Source organism: Erinaceus europaeus, chromosome 2 (genome assembly GCF_950295315.1).
Source record: "Erinaceus europaeus chromosome 2, mEriEur2.1, whole genome shotgun sequence".
NCBI classification, from domain to species: domain Eukaryota; kingdom Metazoa; phylum Chordata; class Mammalia; order Eulipotyphla; family Erinaceidae; genus Erinaceus; species Erinaceus europaeus.
The window spans coordinates 101,377,009-101,396,723 of record NC_080163.1 but is presented as its reverse complement, the minus strand read 5'-3'; the positions used below and the strand labels follow the sequence as shown (position 1 = coordinate 101,396,723).

At 36.2% G+C, this 19,715-nt stretch overlaps 1 pseudogene; it reads right to left on the bottom strand.

Annotated features, from left to right (window-relative positions):
* Positions 1-8,085: 8,085 nt before the first annotated feature.
* LOC103125037 (protein boule-like) lies at positions 8,086-9,104 on the bottom strand (annotated as a pseudogene).
* Between the last annotated feature and the right edge of the window lie 10,611 nt (positions 9,105-19,715).

Below are 19,715 nucleotides of genomic sequence, written 5' to 3'. Positions count from 1 at the left end.
CAATTCAAGGCATAATACTCAGTGTTGGAGAGAAAAAAATCTTATTGTAGCTTGATAAAGTTCATACAGTAATCGTCTCTTGCATTTCATCAGGTCTGACTCCACAGTCTTTCTCATACCAGTTTATTTATTTAGACATAAAAAAAAAAATTTCCTTCACTATAGTTTTGCAATCTGTATCTGTCCATGCTACATATTTTCCAAAGTTTTATCACATAATATATAGTCACTTATCTGAAAGGGAATAAACATGAATGCATGATTTGACAAAAGCAGGAAATAAGGACAATGAATCACACGCAACAGACATTTGTAGATATATGCTTCACAGAGAGGAAAACCACTTCTAATAGCAATGCTCAATGAGAGATAATATTCTCTAAGGAAAGCCACCCTTCCATCATCATTACCCCTTGTCTCCCTCTTACTGTCTATTTCAAAAACCCTATTTACCAGCAGGCCTTCATGTTGCCTTTGCTGTGAGAGCTGCTTTGCATTATGGCGAGCCAGGTGGCTGCACTAAGATAATGTAATCCATGTTCAGACAACAATAGTGGAATCAGGCATGATTGAAAATTATGGACAGTCCAATTTGTCACATCTCAGTACAATAGTCCCAGACTGGTATTTAAGCAGCAATGCTGACATAATCAAGATTCTATTTCTTATAGGGCCATCTTGGCATATTTTACTGAATAAATATTTTAAATATTATGGACACATCTAAGTATCATAAACGCTTAGATTTCAAGTATTGTCTGCAGTTTGGAAAAATTACCTATGGTATCAAAGGTCGTTAAAGGTATGTACACATAAATAATTTATCAATGTTTCAGATATAGGAATGTCCTAAATGATTGCCTAACCAAAACATATATGTAAAATGGCACATTATTCTCCAAAATTTTAGTAAAATTTACTCAAATATTTCTTCAGCATAATCAATCTTAATTTGTAAACATGTAGAATAACTTGTTTTCATAAATGCATAACTCATTGCTAAAATGTTCTTTGTGTAAACGCAAATTTTATGTAGAATGAATATAATAGCATGTCCATTATGTACTAGGCTTTGATATTCTAATAGCGTTAAAGTATCCACAATATAAATTATTTTTCTTGGAAAGAATTTAACCATACTTCATGTGATATTATGAATGTTCTCTCCTTTTTTAAATGGATTCAAATTTATCAAATATATATATTGCTGCAATTAAATATATATTTGCTGCAATTAAATATATATTTATATATTTGCTGCAATTAAATATATAGCTTCAGGTATTATTTTCTTTTTCAATAGTATTTATGATCCCAGTATAATTGTATATGGTGAAGAGACAGTATACCAGTATATACATTAATTTTTTATTATTACTTATCTTGAATTTAGGGTCAAATGGATCTCTGAACTTCATTAGAGTAGCTAAATTTTGGTTATTGATTACTTTGTTTTAGACCTGCTCTTATAACAGTTCTTTTTGTGTGTGTGTGTGTGTGTGTGTGTGTATTTTTTTAACCCCCCCATGTGTGTGTGTGTGTGTGTATTTTTTTAACGCCCCCCATGTGTGTGTGTTTTTTTTACTTAAGAAAGTATTAATTAACAAAACCATAGGGTAGGAGGGGTACAATTCCACACAATTCCCACCACCGATTCTCCATATCCCACCCCCTCCCCTGATAGCTTTCCAATTCTCTATCCCTCTGGGAGCATGGACCCAGGGTCATTGTGGGTTGCAGAAGGTAGAAGGTCTGGCTTCTGTAATTGCTTCCCTGCTGAACATGGGCGTTGACTGGTCAGTCCATACTCCCAGTCTGCCTCTCTCTTTCCCCAGTAGGGTGGGTCTCTGGGGAAGCAGAGCTCCAGGACACATTGGTGGGGTCTTCAGTCCAGGGAAGCCTGGCCAGCATCCTGATGACATCTGGAACCTGGTGACTGAAAAGAGAATTAACATACAAAGCCAAACAAATTGTTGAGCAATCATGGACCCAAAGCTTAGAATAGTGGAGAGGAAGTGTTAGGGGGATACTCACTGCAAACTCTAGTGTACTTCTGCTTTCAGGTATATATTTTGCATTAGTTTATGGATACGTGTGAACATATGCTCTCTCTCACAGAAACTGGTGTATATCTAGATATATACACTTTGTTAGAAAGTGAACCACCTGAGATGCAATTAGAGTATACTATGAAAGGAAAGGTCTCACCTGAGTAATGAAGCTGAAGGGTTTTCATTCCACACGTATAGTCTCTGGACAGAGTCTGAAGTGAAGCATGTTGAGGTGGCAATCGTTGTGTTGGTTAGGTTGTGATCGGCAGATGCAATATTATTTGATATGGATTGGGAGAAGCATACGGAAAGTGGGCCCTATCCAATGTTTCCAGGACTGGGGGAAGTAAAAGCTCTATAGTGGAGATGTGAGGTTCCTGCTGTCTTAGGGTTCAAAAAGACAATCGATAGTTAATGTTATCATCACATTATTTGGTAATTAGGTTAACTTTGAAAAGTCCTTTTGTTAGGGTTTGCTGTACAACAAATGCTGGAGAGGTTGTGGGGACAGAGGAACCCTTTTACATTGCTGGTGGGAATGTAAATTGGTACAGCCTCCATGGAGAGCAGTCTGGAAAACTCTCAGAAGGCTAGACATGGACCTTCCATATGATCCAGTAATTCCTCTTCTGGGGTTATACCCCAATGATTCCATAACACCCAACCAAAAAGAGGTGTGTACTCCTATGTTCATATCAGCACAATTCATAATAGCTAAAACCTGGAAGCAACCCAGGTGCCCAACAACAGATGAGTGGCTGAGAAAGCTGTGGTATATATACACAATGGAATACTATGCAACTATCAAGAACAATGAACCCACCTTCTCTGACCCATCTTGGACGGAGCTAGAAGGTATTATGTTAAGTGAGCTAAGTCAGAAAGATAAAGATGAGTATGGGATGATCCCACTCATCAACAGAAGTTGAGGAAGAAGATCTGAAAGGGAAACTAAAAGCAGGACCTGACCAAATTGTACGTAGGGCACCAAAGTAATACCCTGAGGTGAGGGGTAGACATGCAGCTTCCTGGGCCAGTGGGGGGTGGGAGTGGGTGGGAGGGATGGGTCACAGTCTTTTGGTGGTGGGAATAGTGTTTATGTACACTCCTAGTAAAATGTAGTCATATATATCACTAGTTAATTGATACGAGATGGGGAAAATTAATTGTATGTCTCGAAGTTTTTCAAAACACAAACTGAATCTTTTCTCAATATATGCAGTGTAATTGATATGCAGACTCTCTCAAAAGCCTAGACCAAGTAGATCAGAAGCAACCAATAGCATAGCTATATAACAGTTCTTTTTTTAAATTATTTGTTTTCCCTTTTGTTGCTCTTGTTTTTTATTGTTGTAGTTATTTGTGAGATAGGACAGAGATAAGTGGAGAGAGGAGGGGAAGACAGAGAGGGGGAGAAAAAGACAGAAGCCTGCAGATCTGCTTCACCGCCTGTCAAGTGACTCCCCTGCAGGTGGGGATCCAGGGGCTTGAACCAGGATCCTTATGCTGGTCCTTGCACTTTGTGCCACGTGTGCGCTTAAGCCGCTGCACTACCGCCGGACTCCCGCTCCTATAAAAGTTCTATATATTGTCAATAATATTAGGTACATAGTGCCTATTAAGACAATGCATCACAAAAGAGTTCAAGGAAACTCATTAAGTGGTAAGCAACTAGTTAGCAACAGAATTCAATTTGAATGTAGGCATTTTGGTGGTAGACACTCTGCTGTTAACTAACCCAGTGGTTATCAAAGGGTGGACTCTAAACTCTTAGAGAAATCATCCAGGAACTTCATCAAAATGCAGACTACCATACACCATTTCAGATCTCCTAACCCAGTAACCCTAGAAGTAAACTGATGAGATCTACTTACACTACTATTCAGCAATTCTGGATTAAGCCAAAGTATTATAATTGCTACTATAGACAAAATTCTCAGAAATTCTGAAAACAATTAAGGTACATATGAGGTTGAAAAAATAAAATTTAAAAAAACATGACTCGTGAATAATAAGACATTATTTTCATAGACTGTAGTCTATGGAGAATCAGAAGACTACAAACAGTAGTGAGGATAGATAAAAGGATAACTTGCTTGCTATGCATGTAACATCATACTGTTAAATGGGTGTCAGTGCAAGAGTTTCCTTTGTTGTAAAGATTGCTGTCTCAGAAAACTAAATACAACCTCTTATCCTATGGCCTTGTAGATCATTATTAAATTAATAATAATACTAAGAAAATACTCCCCATCAGAAGAAGAGTCTAAGGGAGAAGTGTGGGGAAGAAACAAGCTTGAGGGGCCAGGTGGTGGCGCATCTGGCTGAGCATACATATTACAATGCGCAAAGGCCTGGTTTGGAGTCCCCATCCCCACCTGCAGGGGAAAGCTTTACGAGTGGCAAAGCAGTGCTGCAGGTGTCTCTCTATGTCTCTCCCTCTGTAACACCACCTTCCCTCTCAATTTCTGGCTTTCTATCCAATAAATAAATAATTTTTTTTAAAAACCAGAAACAAGGTTGAAAAAGATATGTGTTACTTTTCATTCCAACCCCTTCCCCTCTGTATTTTTATCTTAAAAAATATTGAAACAAATAAACTAACTAAAGTAAATAGGACCTACTAAGGTTGGGAGACTGAGTCACTACCAATTCAGTCATGTTAATCCCCAGAGCCTTATGCCACTAGGGAAAGATAGAAAAAACGGGCAGGAAGTGTGAATGGACCTGTCAAAATCTATGTCCTGCTAGAGGCAATTACAGAAACCAGATCTTCCACCTTCTGCATCCCTTAAAGAATTTTGGTCCATACTCCCAGAGGGATGAAGAACAGGGAAGTTTCCAAAGCAGGGGATGGGATATAGAACTCAAACTGTGTGGATTTATACTTCTGTTATCTTTAAATCTTGTTAACAATTATTAAATCATTAATACAAACAAATAAATAATAATAAACTTAGAAAAAGTTTCTATTTACTGGGCATGAACAGATTATCTTACAATGGCTATTTTATTGATTATCATGGGAATCAAATAATTTCACAACCAAATTTGTATCTCTAAAATGTTGTAAATGAAAGATAAGATTATTAGCCCCAGGCTTATTGAGGGTAATACAAGTCTCGGTAATACAAGTTTCTTGAACTGCTTACAGAAATATCTTATTAGATGAAGTTAGGTAATTATAATCTCTTGAGTAAGATGTTTTTAATATTAAGGGCACTAAGATCTATTGTTGAATTAATCACAATGATTATTAGATTTTAATTATTTGTATTGTTTATAGGAAATTGCTATATATGGTTATCAGTTTTACCTAAATTAAAGTAACGAACATCAAGTCAATGACAATTTATAGTTGTCATAGTGTAAAACCAGTTGAAATATATCAAGGTACCTTATGTGGCCCTATAATTTAATAAGGCAGTTTCATCAAGATTTATGCCAAACTGCTACAGCTTGTGGCAAAAGTAAAAATTAATGAGCAGCTCATATTATCATACCTTTTAGGAGACATGTTTGCTTATAAGCTCTTAGTCCCAAAATATCCACAGGAAGGGCAAACAGATTTTACTGTTTAGTTGTAATGGTGGGGAAACATGCAAAATTAGAGATGCATGTATGGATAAGAGTCCTTTGCAATAATCCCAATTATTTTCAATTATTTTCCCAAGTGGAGGTGCTGAGGTGGCAGTCATGGATAACAAAAATTGTATTTCTTTTAAAATAAAAAGATCTGGGTGTTTTCACACAGAATCTGTGGGGCCACGAAAAGCCCATCCCAATTTGGGACTTGATTACCTTCATTTATTTATTAATTTTTAATACATCATTAATTTTTATTAACAGTACAGGATTTGCTTATCATCATGTTTAACATAAAAATTAAACCATTTACTTTTTCTGTTCTTAAGGATAGTGTTGTGAAAACAAGGTCTCTAACATTAGTGGCTAATAATTTTTTAATTACAGAATAAAACCTTTTGAAATTTTATTATGTGACTTATTATTTTATTTACATATATAAAAACTGATAGTAATTAATGTACATGACATCTTTGGATGCTAGTATATAATCATAAAGTCCTGTTATTCTCTTGAAACTATTTGATTGGCAAACATTCATTTTGGTTTCAGAAGAAACAACCTATTTCACTCACCAGAAAAATATTTGGGTCTATTATGCTCTATTATTTCTGCTGTTGCTATTGAGTATAAAATATATTTGGGGTGGAGCAAGAAATAGATTTATTAGGCTAATACTATTTACATCTTTTCATTCTTTTTCCTAAAAACAGAAAGTCAAAGAACTACAAATTACTGTAAATATTTTATATTCCACCTCAGAAATTTTAATGTTAAAAATGTGTATGATTTGTTCAGCAACTTTTCAACAATGGCTTTTCCTCCCCATTTATATTACAATTATATAATAAGAACTGACTTTAGAATTGGAATACAAAAGTTTTCTTTGGTATAAGACAGGTTTTTTAAATTTTTTATTTAAGAAAGGATTAATTAACAAAACCATAAGGTAGGAGGGCTACAACTCCACACAATTCCCACCACCCAATCTCCATATCCCATCCCCTCCCCTGATAGCTTTCCCATTCTCTATCCCTCTGGGAGCATGGACCCAGGGTCATTGAGGGTTGCAGAAGGTAGAAGGTCTGGCTTCTGTAATTGCTTCCCTGCTGAACATGGGCGTTGACTGGTCATTCCATACTCCCAGTCTGCCTCTCTCTTTCCCTAGTAGGGTGTGTCTCTGGGGAAGCTGAGCTCCAGGACACATTGGTGGGGTCTTCAATCCAGGGAAGCCTGGCCAGCATCCTGGTGGCATCTGGAACCTGGTGACTGAAAAGAGAGTTAACATACGAAGCCAAACAAATTGTTGAGCAATCATGGACCCAAAGCTTGGAGTAGTGGAGAGGAAGTGTTAGGGAGGTACTCACTGCAAACTCTAGTGTACTTCTGCTTTCAGGTATATATTTTGCATTAGTTTATGGATACATGTGAACATAAGCTCTCTCTCACAGAAACTGGTGTATATCTAGATATATACACTTTGTTAGAAAGTGAACCACCTGAGATGCAATTAGAGTATACTATGAAAGGAAAGGTCTCACCCGAGTAATGAAGTTGAAGGGTTGTCATTCCACACGTGAAGTCTCTGGACACAGTCTGAGGTGAAGCATGTTGAGGTGGCAATCATTGCATTGGTTAGGTTGTGATCGGCGGATGTAATATTATTTGGTATGGATTGGAAGACGCATACAGTATAAGACAGTTTTACTTTTATGAAAATGATTTTCCTTTAAAATTAATATGTCATTAAGTATATTGGCAATATATAAAAAGAAAAGGTCAAATAAAGCACACAAAGAATGTCAAAGTGGTATGTCAGTGTTTTGGGATTATGTTAGAAATGAAAACTGATTTGTATTATATAAAACTTGGTATCAACTGGCTTATATTATAGGAAGGCTACAAAATTATCACAAACATTAAAGGAAATATTTAATATAATTGAGTTCATCCCACAAAATGCAAGATTATGTTGATGACATTTCTGATATCTGAAAAAATGTTATTAAAGTAGATATACTACTGAAGTTTTTATAACCATGGCAGAAACAAAATTATTTAAGTAACAGTAATAGGTAAGAAAGTTAAGACAAAAGCATGCTAAGCCATAACAATTGAAATGCAGTTGAACTCAATTATTAAAATTAAATATGCTTATGACAAAAGGCATGGAAGTATTAAAATTCTATTAGAATTAGGAAAAACTTTTATCCTAAATATAAATTGCAAAACATGAAACATAGCATCTGTTAGGCTGAGAAGAAAAGAAATAACAGAAAGCAGAGCAAATGAAAGACACCTACTATTCCCATTATGGCTATTATTTATGGAATGGATAAAACATGTAGAAAATGTTACTACAGTTGGATTAACACATAAAAAGCCAACATGCCACATCTACCTAAAAAAATTCTGTAGAACAGCTGAAAAAACAAATTTCATCAAATTTAGACAGCTTATAGTGGAATAAATAAGTAAGGCAAGGTATTAACTAAACCTAAGTTTCACAATGGGCAGCTTCTAGCCCGTTTGTTGAAGCTGGATCTTGGTCACACAAGGATCACTGGACAAGAAATCAGTTGAGCTGGACTAGAGCTGCCCAGTTGTCTTAATAACGAATGCTCCACACTGTTTTAATTGGTTCAGGTTGCATCACTGGCATAGGCATAGCAATGGCACTTGGAGCATAAACCTGGTGATAGGTGGCTTGAACTCCATGATCAGAATACACCTCTGGAATTGAAGATTCTATCAGAGACAATGGTGGAGGGACACATCCCCCATCTGGTGCAATTTCCAAGGGTTGATAAATAAACTCAGAAGGTTGCAGATATATGAATGGAGCAGAAGAGGTAGGAGACTGAGGAACGCTAGACTGCCACTGTTCTGGAAGACACTGAGTAGGGGTCTGGTAGTGATATGCAGGTTGCTGATAAACTGGCTGAGCTACCATTACAGAGGAACTAGATATAGAATGTGAAGGCCAAGGTGGTGGGACAGAAGTTACCTCCGGAGTATGGAAATAAGAAACACCATTATGATAAGTGTAAGGATATCCAGTTGAAGTTGTTAGATACATAGTTCCAGCTGCTGGCATTATACTGGAACGTGGGATCCCTACTTGTTGTTTTCTTATTGCAGGGCCAATGTTCAATTTCTTATCCTTATAGTTAAGTTTTTCAGCCTCTTGTAAAAATTTTTGAGCATCTTCTTGTGTTTCAAAAGTGACGAAACCATACCCTTTGGATACTCCAGCTCTGTCATTTACAATCTTCACCTCTTTTACAGACCCACACTGGGAAAAAAATTTCTTAAATCATTTTCATTTGTCTTAAAGTCAATTCCTCCTACAAAGATTCAGTTAGGGATCACTGTTCCATATCTTGGGGCACTTGTTGGGTTACTCAGAGGCACAGGTGACACGCGATTAGGGGATGGAGATAATGAATCTGTATGCATTTGATTTGATGTCCTGCGGCCATGCCTCAGAGCTCCTTCCCCTAAGGGGCCAGCGCGTCCACGAGCCCGGGAACATGGCCGCCGCCACCAAGTCCTCGTGGTCTCCTGGGTCATCGTGAACTTGCACGGTTACGAGAGGATCCATCCCACCCCACCAAAGTGCAGGAGGGAAAAGAAGGCCAGCCAGAGAGAAATTTTGTTCCGCAAATCCGCCAGAAGCACTGGCGGGAACCCTACGTCAATACTCATTTATTATTTCATAATAAATGCACAGGAAGTCATTAAAATTTGCAGAAGCTTGTATAAAAGGTAAAACTCAACTTAAATAAAATGATTATAAAGTAGTTTTATGAAATGACTAATAAATTTGCCTCTTACCCCACAAATGGATTTGCATTCTTCCAAAAAGACTAAGAGAATCTCTGTTGAATTTCTTTGTCCTTGTGATGTTTTCTCTTTTTGAGTATTACAGAAAATAAATCTCAGATAATCAAAAATAATTATTTTTATTTTTGTGTTACTTTTATCCCCTATTAGGAACTAGGGAATTAGGAAATTAAAGACTTTATGAAGGCAGTGTTTGCAAGCAGTTGTAGTGACATGAGTATATACCTTTGCAATTAGTAGATTCCGGAACACAGTGATAAAAGATAGATTGCTAAGGACTATATATGCCAGAGTAGGCTGTATGATGAAATTTTTTAATGAAAATTTTATACAGAATTAAAAATTGGGTAAATGTCATTTTTCCCCTTATAGGGAACAATTATCTCTGTGTTTACTTTAAAATATAATAAGAAAAGAGAAAATATAAACTTCTGATTTTTCTGTATTGTCTCCACCACCAGACTTTGCACTTAACTAAATTTCCATAAGAGAAATACAGAAAATTGAGGCCGGGTGGTATCACAGTGGGTTGAGCACACAAGACTCTTAAGCGCAAGGACTTGAGTCAGGATCCCAGTTTTAGCCCCTGGCTCCCCGCCTGCAAGGGGGTCACTTCAGGAGCGGTGAAGCAGGTCTGCAGGTGTCTGTCTTTCTCTCCCCCTCTCTGTCTTCCTCTCCTCTATCAATTTCTCTGCCCTATCCAACAATAACAACAGCAATGCCAACAATGACAGTAACAACAACAATAACAATAACAACAAGGGCAACAGAATGGGAAAGATGGCCTCTAGGAGCACTGGATTTGTAGTGCAGGCACACCGAGCCCCAGCGATAACCCTGGAGGCAAATAAGAAAATAAATAAATAAATACATAAAATAAACCTCCCTTTTGAAAAAACAGTTATCTCACTGGTGCATATTTCTTCATCCGGTCTTAGTGGCCAAGTGTTTCTAACCAGAATTGGGCTATTCAAGAAATAGTAAAATGCAATTCACCTATTCTAATAAAATTCCTTCTATCAACATAGACTTTGTCTTTCATTCTCTTCAAATCATACATTGTTCACCTGTTTTACACAGACATCATTATATACCTTTTCATTGATGATCCTATTATCATTATCCTTTAATTTCTTTTTCCAGAATATCAATTGTGTAGGTAGAAAAAAAAGTACTTCCAGTACAGAAAGGGTAACTCTCCTTAGGGAGCTGACAACATAATGGAATGCTATTTGTATTAAAAGTACAATTCTAGCTGAGGTTTTATTTTAAAAATACCTAATAATCAAATTATCACAAAGTTGAATCTACTCCCTGGTGGTGAATTAGAAAAACTATATTCACAAGGGCACTAAGTAAGTTACTATTAGGTAAGTTTATACTCAGCATAGGGCCAAATTTTGCTTTTAATTAACTTAATTAATATTTTCTTGGGGGTGAGAAAGAAACCTAATATGAACAATTACAAATGAAAAGGCAAATTATATCTGTTATTTTAAAGGAGGACACCACAAATTACAGAAAACGAACTTGTTAGCTACCAAGAAATGACTTAGAAATAAGGAGTTGAACTTCATAATTAGAAAATCGTTTTGTACTCATCAACTTCTGACTAGTCCATTCCCTTGACAGAAGTAGTTATTTCAGATCTCTTGCTCAAGTTTTGGGAAATTTTTAATAATCTCACTTAAGGATAAGTGTCAGTAGTACTGAGGACATTAGTGAGGTTTATTGTTTGAAATGCTAATTTATTTTTATATCCCATTGCCATTTCCTAACTCCCAGAATCATAATGTCTTATTTCTGGGCTACTTAAGGCTTCTCAGTTTATAATGTTGAATAGAAATTTCCTGGAAAAATGGGAGACTTATCTTTGATAGAATGTGCCATCTCCTTCCAGGAAGAATCGAATATTACAGTTTTATTTATTTATTTTCATTGCCACCAGGGTTATCTCTGGGGCTTGGCACCTGCATGATGAATTAACTGCTTCTGGTAGCTTTTTTTTATTATAAAGACAGTGAGAAACTGGGGATAAAAGTGAAATAAAGGGGGGAGAAAAACACCTTCCGCATTGCTTCACAGCTCATGGACATCTCCCTGCCCCCCACCACAGATGGGGAGCAGGGGTTCAAACCCAATTCCTTACACATGTTAACATGTATGCTCATGTTACTATACAACAATAGCCAACCCCTCCACTATGATATTTTTATGGTGCTTCTTGGACCAAAAACAAATACTTAAAATAGTGCATTAGACTCTTGACTAAACAGAAGCACTCAGTAGAAGTTAGGTAACGATACCCTCCTCAGCCTATGTAGTTTTTCTCATTAAGAATTCTCTACCACTATCTGTACATGTGATCCATAATCACTATGCATTTCTCAATTGTGCAGCCTCCCTCCACCCTCATAAATATGAATGTTTTTTCTTGAAAAATCTCCTAATCATTCATAGACAGTTGTTTTATTCTAATTCTATTTAGCATAAAACCAAACCCACTAGTACTTTCTTGAAGCTTTCTCTACAGTCTGACTATATATGCTTTCCTACTGTAACTGTTCTCCAGTCAATGAGTTCATTCTTTCCTATCAGTTTCCCAATTTATTTTTTGTTTTTATTTATTTTTTTCTTAGCAGAGGGAAATGGAGAGAGGAGGAAAAGACAGAGAGAGGGAGAGAAAGAGACACCTGCAGACCTTCTTCACCACCTGTGAAGCAACACCCCTGCAGGTGGGGAGCCAGGGGCTCTAACTGGGGGCCTGAACCAGGGGCTCGAACCGAGATTCTTAAACTGGTCCTTGCTCCAATCCTTGTGCTTCGCACCATGTCTGCTTAACCGTTGCACTACCGTCCGACTCTATTTATTTATTTTAAAATGAAAGGATTAGTAGCATAGAAGTGGCAACTAGTAGTAGAGTTCATTAACACACCCAGATTGATAGAGCTACAAAATGTTTGAAAAAGAGAACTGCATTGGAAGTCAATTTTCAGATAAGGAAAAGAAAAAAAAATATCTGATCAATTAATACTTAACAGAGATTACTGAAGAAGCTTTCCATGAGGAAGTGTAAAGGAAAGGTTATCAAGTATGGAAGGTCTAAATCAACAGAAAACAAACAAACAGAAAAAAAACTGTGGTCTTGACATCTGGTTGAAGACAAATGGAGACCTGGATGACATTGAAGATGTAATCTGTACTCTTTTTTTTTTTTTTTTTTTTTTTTTACTTTCTTGCCTCCAGGATTATTGCTGGGGCTCAGTGCCTGCACTAGGAATCCACTGCTCCTGGAGGCTATTGTTTTTCCATTTTGTTACCCCTTGCTGTTTAACTTCTTTGTGGTTATTATTGTCTTTGTTGTTGGATAGGACAGAGAAAAATGGAGAGGGGAGGGGAAGACAGAGAGGAGGAGAGAAAGATAGCCACCTGTAGACCTGCTTCACTGCCTGTGAAGTGACCCCCCTACACACACACTTCAAGTGGGAGCTGGGGCCTCGAACCGAGATCCTTATGCCAGTCCCTGCGCTTTGTGCCATGTGTACTTAACCCATTGCACTACAGCCCGACCCCCTTGTACTCAGTTTTTACATACTGCTTAAGCAAGAATGGTACCACAGAGACTACTGATTTCTCCTGTGAATTTCTATCCTATGAAGCATAAATTATCCTCTTATTCCAGAAAAAGTTGAACTGTTTGCATGTTTATTAGATTTAATTTAATTCATATCCCCAGAGAAAACTGATTTTTTTTTCTCTAGGGAAGTATTTCTTAAAATCTGGTTCTTAGATATGAATTCTTGTAGGAATTCATATATATATATATATATATATATATATATATATACACAATTTTAAACTACTTATTTATTTATTGCCACTGGAGTTACTTCATGCCTACTTCATTCCTCTGCTTGAAGGAATTTTTGAAAATAGAGGGTGAGAGACACCACAACATTACAACATTGCTCTACCTCTTGTAAAAATTTCCTTGTATACACAGCATTCCAATGTAGTGATTTTGGCCTCAAACTTGACTCTCTCTCTCTCTCTCTCTCTCTCTCTCTCTCTCTCTCTATATATATATATATATATATATATATATATATATATGTATGTATAATTTTATGGTTTTTCTTATTCCTATTTTTTATTGGGGGTTAATGATTTACAGTACAGTCACTGACACATAGATTACATATTTTAAGCTCCATTTTAGACCCACTGAATTTCTCACCAAAAAGCCCAAGTAACTTTTTTTGTAGTAATTTTTGTTGCAGGTTGTTAACTTTGGTTTTCACTCTGGGATACCTTTTTCAGAGAAAGAGAGACAAAGACAGGAAGAGAGAGGGAAAGTCACTACAATACTTTAGCTTCTTTCAGTGAGATGGAGGTGTCCTTGAACCAGGGTCAATTCCAAGACAAAGCAGAAACCCTCACTGATGAACTATTCTGTCAGCCTTGTCTTTTATTGTTCAGAAACTCCTTCTAATAATGATTATTCTTTCATTTGATAAAAACAACTGTAACATTTCTAAGAAAAGGGGTATAAAGAATACTTTGAGTTCAGAAATCCCAATTAAACCTTCTGGATCTAGATGATCACATATACTATCAGGATGGAAGGCCTCCATATTTAGATTTGCAATTAGCCATGTGGGAGAATTAATGAGTTCTAACACAGGTCCTCTAGACAGGAAAGATCTTGGAAGATAGTGAATATATATATATATATATATATATATATATATATGATTGAAACTATCTGTGACCCATGTAGTAAACCAGTGAAGAGCAGACCATTAAAGGGTCATTCCTGAAGGACATTATTTAGGTCCAGGAAACCAACAACTGGACTGTGACATGAAGTAGAGATCTGCTGAGTCAGATGAACATTCAGTTGACTGACTTCTAAATGTCAACTGATTCAGACTTTGTCCCGATCATTCTTTATCCCTTTCCAGAGTATAACACTAAAGCATTTTATTTTGTATTTGATATCGCTGCATAAACAGCATTGAGGGGCCAAGCAATGACACACTTTGTTAAGTACTCATATTACAGTGCACAAGGACCTGATTTCAAGTCCCTGGTCCCCACCTGCAGGGGGAAAGCTTCACAAATGATGAAGCAGGGATGAAGGTGTCTCACTGTCTCTCTCCCTAACTCCCCCTCCTTGCTAAATTTCTCTCTGTATCTATCCAATAAAAAATAATATGGCATTGAAAATATTCTCAGAAAATAGTCTTGTATATGCAGATCTGTTGTCATTCAAACATCTAAAACCTATTCTTTCCCAAATATTCCATAGATTAGAAATTGTATCAGTGGACCAAAATAACTCAGTGGGGTCATGTGGCATTTTGTCATGTGTTCTACCCAGGGCTGAGCCTAGCCTCCACCACCTTGTAGGAAGCTCCAGTGCCATGGTCTCTTTCAGTTACTCTGCTTCTTTATCTCTCTAGACCTGAAAAAGTCATACCAGACACATCATAAAAAGGCAAGCCAAAAACCACATGATTACCTAAATACATGTAGAGAAAACCTTCAACATTCAACACCACTTCATAATCAAGACTCTAAAAGAATGAGGATAGGTGGTAAATTCCTCAAACTAGTAAAAGTCTATATACAACAAACCTATAGCCAACATCATATTCAATGGTGAAAAGCTGAAAGTTTTTCTTCTCTGGTCAGGTACACACACAGAAATGCCCACTATACCCATTACTATTCAACATAGCATTGTAAGTCCTAGTTACAGCAATTAGGCAAGAGAAAATAATTAAAGGGCTTAGGACCTGGTAGTGGTGTACCTGGTTGAGTATATGTGTTACTATGTGCAAAGACCCAGTTTCAAGCCTCCAGTCTCCACCTGCTGGGGGAAAGCTTCATGAGTGGTGAAGCAGGGCAGCAGGTATCTCTCTGTCTCTATATCCCCCTTCCTGTATGTTTCTGGCTGTCTCTATCAAATAAATAAATATAACAAAATTTTAAAAAATCAAAGGGCTTCAGATTGGAAAGGAAGAAGTTAATCTGTCATTATTTACAGATGATGTTATTGTATATATAGAAAATCTCAATACAGTAAAAAAAAACTTGTATAAAATCAATATACAAAAATCATTCATTTATGCAAACACCAAACTATAACAAGAAGACATCAAGAAATCAAGCACTTTTACTATAGAAGCAAAGACAACAAAATACTAATGAATCAAATTGGCAAAGGAAGTGAAGGACTTGTACATCAAAAACTCTATGTGACTTTCCAATGAAATAGAAAAAAGACACAAAAAGTGCAGCGGGTTAAGCGCATATGGCACAAAGTGCAAGGAACAGTGTTAGGATCTGGTTCGAGCCTTCAGCTCCCTACCTCCAGCTCACTACAGGCAGTGAAACAGGTCTGAAGGTGTCTGTCTTACTCTCCCCCTCTCTGTCTTTCCCTCATTTCTCCATTTCTCGCTGTCCTATCCAGCTACAAACGACATAAAAAAATAACAATAATGACCACAACAAGGCTACAACAAGGGAAAAAAAAAAAAAAAGAAAGAAAGAAAGAAAAAGAAAAAAGACACAAAGAAATCAATATTACTTGCTCTTGGATAAATAAAATTAGCATCATAAAATGACTATTGTACCCAGAGTCATATAGCCATACATATTTCATTTCCATCAAGGTATTGCCAAATTTCTTTAAAGGAATAGAAGAAAATTTGCAAAAATTTGTCTGAAACCAAAAAATACCTAGAATTGCTAAAATAATCTTGATAAAAAATAATGATAATAAAAGAACGAGGTCAAAAGACTAGAGGCAACATATTCCCTGACCTTACATATGCTACACAACTATGATAATCAAAACTGTCTGGGACTGGTTCCAAAAGAGACAGATAAATCAGTGAAATAAAATTGAAGGCCCAGAATCAAGCCTCCAACAAGTCTTTGGACAACTAATTTTGACAAGGGGGCTCAAAAAATTAAATAGAGAAAAGAGAGTCCTCAACAAGTGTTGTTCTGAAAATTGGACTAAAACATGCAAACAAACAGAATATTCACCACAGAAGAAATCTAAAAGGCCAAGAAACACATGAAAAAAATGCTCCAAGTCTTTGATTTTTAGAGAAATGCAAATAACGACAACAATGAGATACCACTTCACTCCTGTGAGAATGTCATATATCAGAAAAGGTAACAGCAGCAAATTCTGGAGAAGTTGTGGGGTCAAAGGAACCCTCCTGCACTGCTGTTGGGAATGTAAATCGGTCCAACCTCTGTGGAGAACAGTCTGGAGAACTCTCAGAATGTTAGAAATGGACCTACCCTATGATCCTGCAATTCTTCTCCTGGGGATATATCCTAAGGAACACAACACACACATCCAAAAAGATCTGTGTACACATATGTTCTTAGCAGCAAAATTTGTAATAACCAAAACCTGGAAGCCACCCAGATACCCAACAACATATTAGTGGCTGAGCAAGTTGTGGTCTACATACACAATGGAGTACTACTCAGCTATAAAAATTGGTGAGTTTACTGTTTTCAGCAGATCTTGGATGGACCTTGAAAACTTCATGTTAAGTGAAAAAAGTCAGAAACAGAAGGATGAATATGGGATGATCTCACTCTCAGGCAGAAGTTGAAAAACCAGATCAGAAGGGAAAACACAAGTAGAACCTGAACTGGAGTTCGTGTATTGCACCAAAGTTAAAGAGTCTAGGGTAAGGGTGGGGGGAGAATATAGGTCCAAAAAGATGACAGAGGACGTAGTGGGGGTTGTATTGTTATATGGAAAACTGAGAAATTTGATGCATGTACAAACTATTGTATTTACTGTCAAATGTAAAACATTAATTCCCCAATAAAGAAATAAAAAATTGCAAACAAATGAAATTAAACCACTACATATCACTAACTCCAAGTGAATCCAAGATATTAGACCAGAAACTATCAAATACATAGATTAATACACTGGCAGAACACTTGATGATCTATTATTCAAAAATGTTTTCAAAGATTCAAATCCAACAGTAAAGAAAACAAAAGCAGAAATAAATTAATGGGTCTACAGCAAACTGAAAGGGTTCTTCACAGCAAAGGATAGCTCTATTCAAACAGAAAGATGCCCTATAATCTGGGATATATATTATACATCAGATAAAGAACTAATAACCAAAATACATAATGAGATCAATAAACTTAACACCAAAAAAAAAAAAGTAAGCCCATTAGAAAATGGGGCAAAGACATGAACAGAAATTCCTGCAGAGGAAGTCCAGAGGACCTACAAGACCATGAAAAAGTACTCAAAGTCATTGATTCTCAAAAGAAATAAAAATAAAGACAGTAATGAGATTTCACTTTGTACCTGTGTTAATGTCATATATTAGAAATTATGGTAACAAGAAATGTTGGAGAGTATGTGGGGACAAACATTGATCCAACCTTTGTATACAACAGTCTGGAAATTTCTTAGAACACTAGAAATAGACCTACCCTATTATCCAGCAATCTCTCTCCTAGTGATTTATCCAAAGGAAACAAAAACACCTATCAGAAGAGAGTTAAATACACCTATATAGCAACACACATTGTAATAGCCAAAAAACCAACTGTCCAACAACAGAGGAGTTGCTAAAAAACTTGATATATATATATATATATATATATATATATATATATATATATATATATATAATTGAATATTACTCAATTGTTAAAAATCACCTTTGAGTCATCTTGGAACTACAGGACATCATTGCCCATCATTGCCATGCCCCACTCAACTCCAGAATGATGGGTCTGACAGGGTCAGCACCCAGGAAAACTCTCTTCAAGGAAGAAGAATTCTGGGAGTGGGTCTTGGCATCCTGAACAGATCTAAATTGGAAACTCTGATTATTGTTTTCATTATATACATGGTAATGATGCTGTGTAATCGGGGACAAACAGCCCCTGTTCCCAGATTAGATACAGATGAACAAGAAATGAGGTGGACAAAGTTATGGGTCATCAAATACATAAAGTTTTAGGAAAAATTCTTAATAATATTTACTCACCTCCTCTTATCAAATATGTTAAAACTCTACAGACTACTTTATTTATTAATTGATTAAAAATAATAAAACAGGGTAGGGTTTGATAGCGTAATGGTTATGCAAAGAGACTCCCATGACTGAGGCTCTAAAGTCCCAGGTTCAATCCCCTGCACTACCATAAGCCAGAGCTGAGCAGTGCTCTGGTAAAAAAAAAAAAAAGGAAAAAAATAATAAAATAATAATAATAAAACAGCCCATAAGCATTGCTTGGCTTATTGAGGTCAAATTGTGTCACTTATTAATTGTACAACATTCCTCACTGCCACCTCCCAAATGTCATCCTTAGTCAAATGCTGCCTCTCTTCCTTCACCATGAAAGATTGTATTCAATTAAATGTTTTCTTCAATTACTTGCATTATTGCTATCGCCACAATTTCCATGATCAAGTATGATGATCTCTGATTTAAACTAATGTATTATCCCCCTTAGCTGATCTCTCAAACAAAGTTTTCTACAATCAGCTAACAATAATTTATGCATTTTAATTTGTACCATTATTAAGACACTTATATACATACATTTTACATACTTACACTTATATACATACATACACTCTCTATCCCTCTGGGAGCATGGACCCAGGGTCATTGTGGGTTGCAGAAGGTGGAAGGTCAGGCTTCTGTAATTGCTTCCCCGCTGAACATGGGCGTAGATTGGTCGATCCAATAAACTGTCAGTGACTTAAATTCCAAATTTTGTATCCAGCATCATAAAGCCCCATGTGACCTTGTTGCCTTTCTGTTAATTTCATTTGCATATTTCTTGCTTGCTGTGCTTCACCAACACAGATATACATGAATACAATAAGATTACAATACTCATTTATTATAATCATCTATAATCATTTATATATTGTATCATTTAGTATAGTACTCATTGAACTTGTATATTATAGTTATATAATTATAATTATATAATTTATTATAATACTCATTGCATTTATATATTATATATTATATAATTTATTATAATATTCATTGTATTTTTCCTTGCATTTGCAATAGTATCTTCTTACCAAATTGTGCATAAATTATGTTAAATATGAATATGTAGCTTTATTGTCACCTAAAATAAAGCTTCGTTTTCTGCTGAGAACTAAGCCTTGTCTCTAATTGCAGATTAGTTGGATCT